The sequence below is a fragment of the Rhinolophus sinicus genome, linkage group LG11 (genome assembly GCF_036562045.2).
Source record: "Rhinolophus sinicus isolate RSC01 linkage group LG11, ASM3656204v1, whole genome shotgun sequence".
In the NCBI taxonomy this organism is placed as follows: domain Eukaryota; kingdom Metazoa; phylum Chordata; class Mammalia; order Chiroptera; family Rhinolophidae; genus Rhinolophus; species Rhinolophus sinicus.
Window position 1 is genome coordinate 54,786,517 of NC_133760.1, and position 5,897 is coordinate 54,792,413.

Consider the following 5,897-nt stretch of genomic DNA (forward strand, 5'->3'; position numbering starts at 1 on the left):
TCTCTCTGAGGTTGGGGCTCTTCAGTTTCCTGTGTTATGCCAGTAGATTGAATCTCAAGAGTCACTTACAGGAAAAGAAAAAGGCACTTTGATCGTTTTAATGCTGTGGGTCCTCCCCGTCAGACACTGGCTTATGAGCACTGTGACCCTGAGACCCATGGCAATGTGCCCGTGGGAACTGGAGAGCGCACACTCTTTGCAAAGAGACCCAGCCACAGCAGCGAGCTGTGTTTTACCCCTGCCATCGTCACCTGGAACCCTTTTCCAGTGAGAGAGGAAGGACTTGGCACTCCAGGCAGGCACTTGACGTTTAACTCCTAAGAAGAAAGGCTTCAGAAGACAGAGCAAGCAAACAGAGATTCTGACTTTGCAAACGGAAGAAATGATAAGGTCTGAGATAAGAAGGAAGATCAGATAAATGAGGCCAGGATGAAACCCTCAGAGCCAGGATCTGGATATGAGGAGGAGAAGGGGAAGAACTCAGGGCATCTTGTGAGAACCCAGGTGAGCAAGGCTCTGAACTGGGGTAGAAGGAGAACTGGGGTGGAAGGGGTGCAGCTGCCGAGGGGGCTGAGAGGGACTTCAAAAGCTGGAAGCATCTGCGTGTGGTCTTTCAACTCCAGCCGGGGTGCACAGACAACCACTTCCCTTACCGGACTCCACCATAATTAGTTAGCCCACTTCCTTGCTAAACCCCGAGAATATCTATCCAGAAGTCGAGTTGAAAAACGTCTCTTTTAATTCATTAAAAAAAACAGAGAGAGAGAGAGAGAGAGAGAAGTTTCCATTTTTGTAAAGGCTGATAGCTACAAGGCAGTCACATTTTTGGCATGGGGAGAGATGGTTGGCTACTCGAGCAGGACAGTGCCCTGTGGCTGAGAGAAATTCCCAGTGAGGGACACGTCTGTAAGTTTTCAGCAGCCGGTCTTTCCAGCAGCTGGTGGATAGGTGCATCGGCTCTAAAAAGGGAAACTGAGCAAGTGCCACAGAATCCATTACAGTCCACCCTTTGAGCGGCTCAGCGCCATGTACTTTTCGTAGCAAGTTTATCCTGTCTGGGAATAGCTCCTCATAGAATTCTGGTGGGTCTGATTTCCTGTGGAACTTATAAGCGTTGGTAGTAGCATGAGCTACAGCCCTTGATGTCATTTATCGCTGATCTCAAGCCTGTAACTGATACCCATCGTCCCCTCTTCTGCCACCCATTCTAGATTTCTCTCTCCCTGGGCGGGCACTGCTGCTGATCTAGGTAAGTATTGTGACCCTCATCCCTGAAGCGTGTAAGCCTCTGGTTACCTTGCTCTTCTCAGATTGTGTCTACTGTACTTGTCCATTAACCTTTAAAGCTCAGCACGGGGCACTAAGAGCTGTCCCAGTGGATCACCTGAGTGCCAATCACACTCGTGATTCCCTCTGATCGTCAGAAGGGAGGGAAGACCTCCCTTTCCTTGTCTGCTGGTCTCTTAGCACAAGGATTCTCAGGTGACTGGACAGCAGCCATGGCTTAAAGTTCAATGGGATTCTTACTGCGTTACTCCCTCCGGGAACAAGGGACCTCTAAAATCACAATGCTTAAAGGTGTAGGGCAGGAAGCACGAGTTTCCCAGGTGGGTGACTGGGGGTAATGGTAAGTGGGGCCACTCCTACTTCCATCCCTTGGTTCCTAGAACCACGTATCTATCCTTCTTATCAGAACATAGCAACAGATAATGGCTGTTGACTTAGGGCAGGTAACACATCATGAAGGCTGATGACCCATCCTTGCAGGTATCGCCTCCACGCTGGTGCCACAGACACATCTTTAAGAGGCGATCACACTGCTCTGCCAGCCCAGTGGCTTCCTGGTGGTGTGGTATGTGACAGTACCAGTGGATCCCATGGTCACTTGGCCCCACTTTGTTATGAGAGATTTTATTTCAGTGGATAAAACCATCTAAATCCTTGACTAGGAAGTAGTGCTATCCTGAGGCACCGAGGGCTGGAAAGGAATATTCATAGCTGAGCTTCGTGTCATCCCAGGAAAGATGGATTTCTGTCTTTCTCGGGGTGGAAGGGGTCCAGTGTAGTCAACCTGCTACCAAGTGGTCTCCTCAAAGGACAGTGTCACAGTGGGGCTGTGGTTTGGATATCCTGCAGTGGCAGTAGCTAAATCAGCCTTGGTGAGGGGGGCCCAAGCATATGCAGGACTGATTCTTCGACCTGTCAGCTAACATTGGTCACCGTGGCCAGTCCAAAGGGAGGCATAACGTTTGTGAGATTCATCCCGGTTGTTGGGTGTGTCGGTACTTTGTTCTTTTCTGTTGTTTATTTTATTGCCCTTGTGTACGGTTGGAGTCCAGTCTATGAAGATTTTATGCTTTATTTGTTCATCCATTGATGGACATTGAGGTTGTTTCCACGTTTTTGGTGATTAAGAACAGTGGTGTACAAGTCTTTTTGTAGGGATGAGCCTCGGGGAACAGTATTTTTAACGAGTAACTCCAGGTGAGACCATCTGTCTGTTAGGATGAACCCTGACTTTTGTGGAGGCGACTGAAGGAGACCTAGCCCAGCGTGCTGGGTCTGACTCAGTAGCCATGTTTCAATGTGGGCCTGGTCCCCAATTTAACCAACTTCTAGCTTGTTGCTGAGACTGTCTACCTTGAAACCAGAATGTGGGCGTTAGATGCTGGATTTGACTGAATTTCCTGGTGATCAAGATGAAAAGCAGTTATAGTCTGGTATGGAATTCTTATTGTACTGGAAGGAAAAAACACACCATACTCTTGGGAGAAGAAAAGCAGGGCCCAACCCTTAATTCTAAATGAATTTTCTCCCTGATGGATACGGTAGATTAGTCCTCAATAACACCCTACAGATTTTAAGCCCACTCCTTTAAGCCAGCCAGAGCTGAGTTTGAGTTGCCACTTAAATTCCTTTTACTGGTTGGGTCATGTCCAGCCAGTTATTTTTCCTGAACTCTAACCATGTAATATTTTTAAAAAAATTGTGTAAGTCATCGATTTCTATTGTAAATGGTTACAACTCTCCTTGTGGGATGTCCTCATATCTGGTAAGTTTCAGAGGGTTACTGTTAAAAAAGAGTTATCTAAAACATAGTGGTGTGATTTTTATTGTTCTGCTAGGGCCTTACGTAAGGACCATCTGATTCTCGGCACAGGTAACTTTAACTTACTATTTACTAATGAATAGGGCCCAGACATTTTACAGCAAACGTTAGAAGTTAATAGTATATAAGAAACTAATAAGATAAAAATCATTGTTGCCCAAGGGCAATGCAAATGATTTTTGCTCACTAGAGAAAACCCTAAAGATGACAGTGCATTATCCTGTGGGGGGCTGATGAGGTATTTTTTTCTTTTTTTGTCTCACTTAATTTTAGTCTAGTCTCCTTTTCTTTTATAGACTATATGGACATACTTTTCTTGTATTTGCTTTACAACCATTTTGTCATCCTATTGGTTCCCTCATAAATGAGCTAAATAAAGTTTTGACATATGCTCTCTCTACATGTTTTTCAGCGTCTTGAGAATGATACTTTTGACAGTAGAGTAAGGTCTCCTCCTGCCGGTTCTGCATCACGCCTTCAGTTCTCAGCTTAGATTTCATCTCCTTTGGAAACCTTCCATCATCCTTCTATCTTATCTTAAAACTCCATCATTTCCCCCTTGCAATGTATTCCATCACACGCTATTGAAATGGCTTGTTTGCGTGTCTATCTCTTTTTCTGTGCATTCCTTGGGAGCACAGACTATATATTTTGTTTCAATTTCCCCTCTAGTTTTCAGCATGGTGCCCGGCTATAGGTACTCAACAGATATTTAAAATGAATGAACTATGGGATGAGTATTGTATTGGTGTTTATATGTCACGGGGCCTACAGTATAGTTATACATAGTTTATTGTTCTAACAACAGTGAACAATCTTTTGCTTGTTTCTTTCTTGTAGATCTCCCTCTGGGGGTGGTGGTGGTGGTGGTGGTGCACGCTTGTGCATAACTAGTCTCCATCTTATTTTCATTGCTTATGGTTCCTTTCCTAATGTTTGCAGAGCACGGCTCCTTTAAGACAGTAGGTGCCTGCTCGTAGAGGAAGAGGTCCCAACACTAAGCAGAATGTCTGTGCAGATCTAGCCACACATACTTTGTATGTTTCGGAGTCTCTTTTAACTTACTTATTCATCCCTCCTCATCTGATTTGTTCTTAGATTTGCCCCCAAGACTTGGGTTTGGGCTTGTCCTGGTTTGAACTTGGTGTCTCTGGCTATTGACTCAAGTTCTGATCTCCACCCATCCCCAATCCTGCTTTTTTTGCTCTGTTCCAGGCATTGGCATCTTCGCGGACTGACCTCAGCTCAACCTGCTTTTGGCCTTGTTTCTCCTGCCTGCCACTGACAACTGGAAGGAACCCCACCCTTCTACAAGGAGGGAGGTGGAGCTGAGTGTGGCTCACCTGAAATAAAGCTTGCATTATGGGAGGCAACAAACAGGTACACAGTGTTTTAGTAGGGAGCATTTGAAATTAGTGTAGGAGTTGTTTTTACAATACCTTTCTTCTCTTTCTGCTTTTGTTATGAAATATGTGTTTTGCCAATATGGAATGGAATATTCCAGAAGTAAGGAAAACTAAAACCCTGGTTGCCTGTCAGTAATTAAAGTAAAACTCTGCTGTATTTTTAGTTTCTGTTCCGACTTCCTGCACAAAGAGGGGAAAACTTTACAGTTTGGAAAAAAATTAGACCTAGCCTGTTGAACTGCATTCTGTTAACTATGTATGTTCTTTCCATATATTGTTCCATAATATTGTAACGACTGTTTTATACAAATGTTTTCAGAAATTAAAGCAACTCTGTCTGGCTTTGGACGATTGGAAAATGGCCATTTTTAAACAGTTAAAGCTAATTTTTACCTTTTATTACATGTGGTATTTAGCCCAGTTGGTTTTTAAAAAGCAACTCTCCTAGAAATAAATGTCACAAAGTCAAATCAGCTTACTGCACAGGAAAGCCTCTTCACGTTGGTTTACAACCTTTTAAAGTGGCTCTTTACCAATATCAGGCTTTTTTTTTTTTTTTTTTTTCAGTCTCCAGGTGAAAAATCCTGGGAACTGTCACAGCATCTCCGTGGGTCTCCGTAATCTTACCAGACCCAGCCCAGGTGAAGGCTTAGGCCCTGGGTGCACGTGATACCGTGGGTCTGCGATGGGCTGTGCATTGGTGGTGTACAGCCTGCTGGCAAGGAGTACTGGCTTGGCCCACAAAACCACAAAAAAAGAACAGATTTCAGACAGGCAGTTTTACAGTTTCCCAGTGGCTATCCCTTCTTTCTGCAGCACTGAGTAAAAAAGACAGACAGTCATTCTTAAAATGCTCTGAATATATAGGTCACTCGGTTTCTTTTAGTTATCTTTAATCTGATGTGTATCCATTTACCTTTCCACACTGATCCACTCCATTTACGTTTAAATAAAGCTTTCAAATTAATTGCATACTGGGGGAAAAAAAAGCTATTTAGGGAGATGAGTGCTGTTAAAAATGCATTGTCTTCCCCACCGCCCCCCATCCCATCACTATAAAGATTGAAATGACTAGCTTTTGCAAAAAGCCTTTAACATGCTTTTCAGTCTAGCCATAGGCAGTGTTGGTATTTTCCTAAACCCCTCATAGGTAGCACACCTGCTATGAAAATTTCGTTCTATGGGGTTTTTATTTAAAAATTCTGAATCACATTCACGAAAATAAAAAGGAATCTGTTTGGAGAGCGTGTTTTGGTCTTCTTTTCACTGATTTTATTGCTCTCCTGTGTGGCTGTATTTTCACTGCTACACCATCTGTCCATAAAACAACAGCTCCACGGGCCAAGTACAGACCAGAGAGGTCTTTTCGCTCTCCCAGGAGC

At 44.0% G+C, this 5,897-nt stretch overlaps 1 long non-coding RNA gene across 1 annotated transcript; it reads left to right on the plus strand.

Annotated features, from left to right (window-relative positions):
• The first annotated feature begins 290 nt into the window (after window positions 1-290).
• On the plus strand, window positions 291-5,644 carry LOC141567693 (uncharacterized). The gene is made up of 4 exons (XR_012490514.1): window positions 291-504; window positions 1,212-1,249; window positions 4,325-4,489; window positions 5,083-5,644. It is a non-coding gene; the product is annotated as an uncharacterized LOC141567693 (long non-coding RNA).
• Window positions 5,645-5,897: the final 253 nt, after the last annotated feature.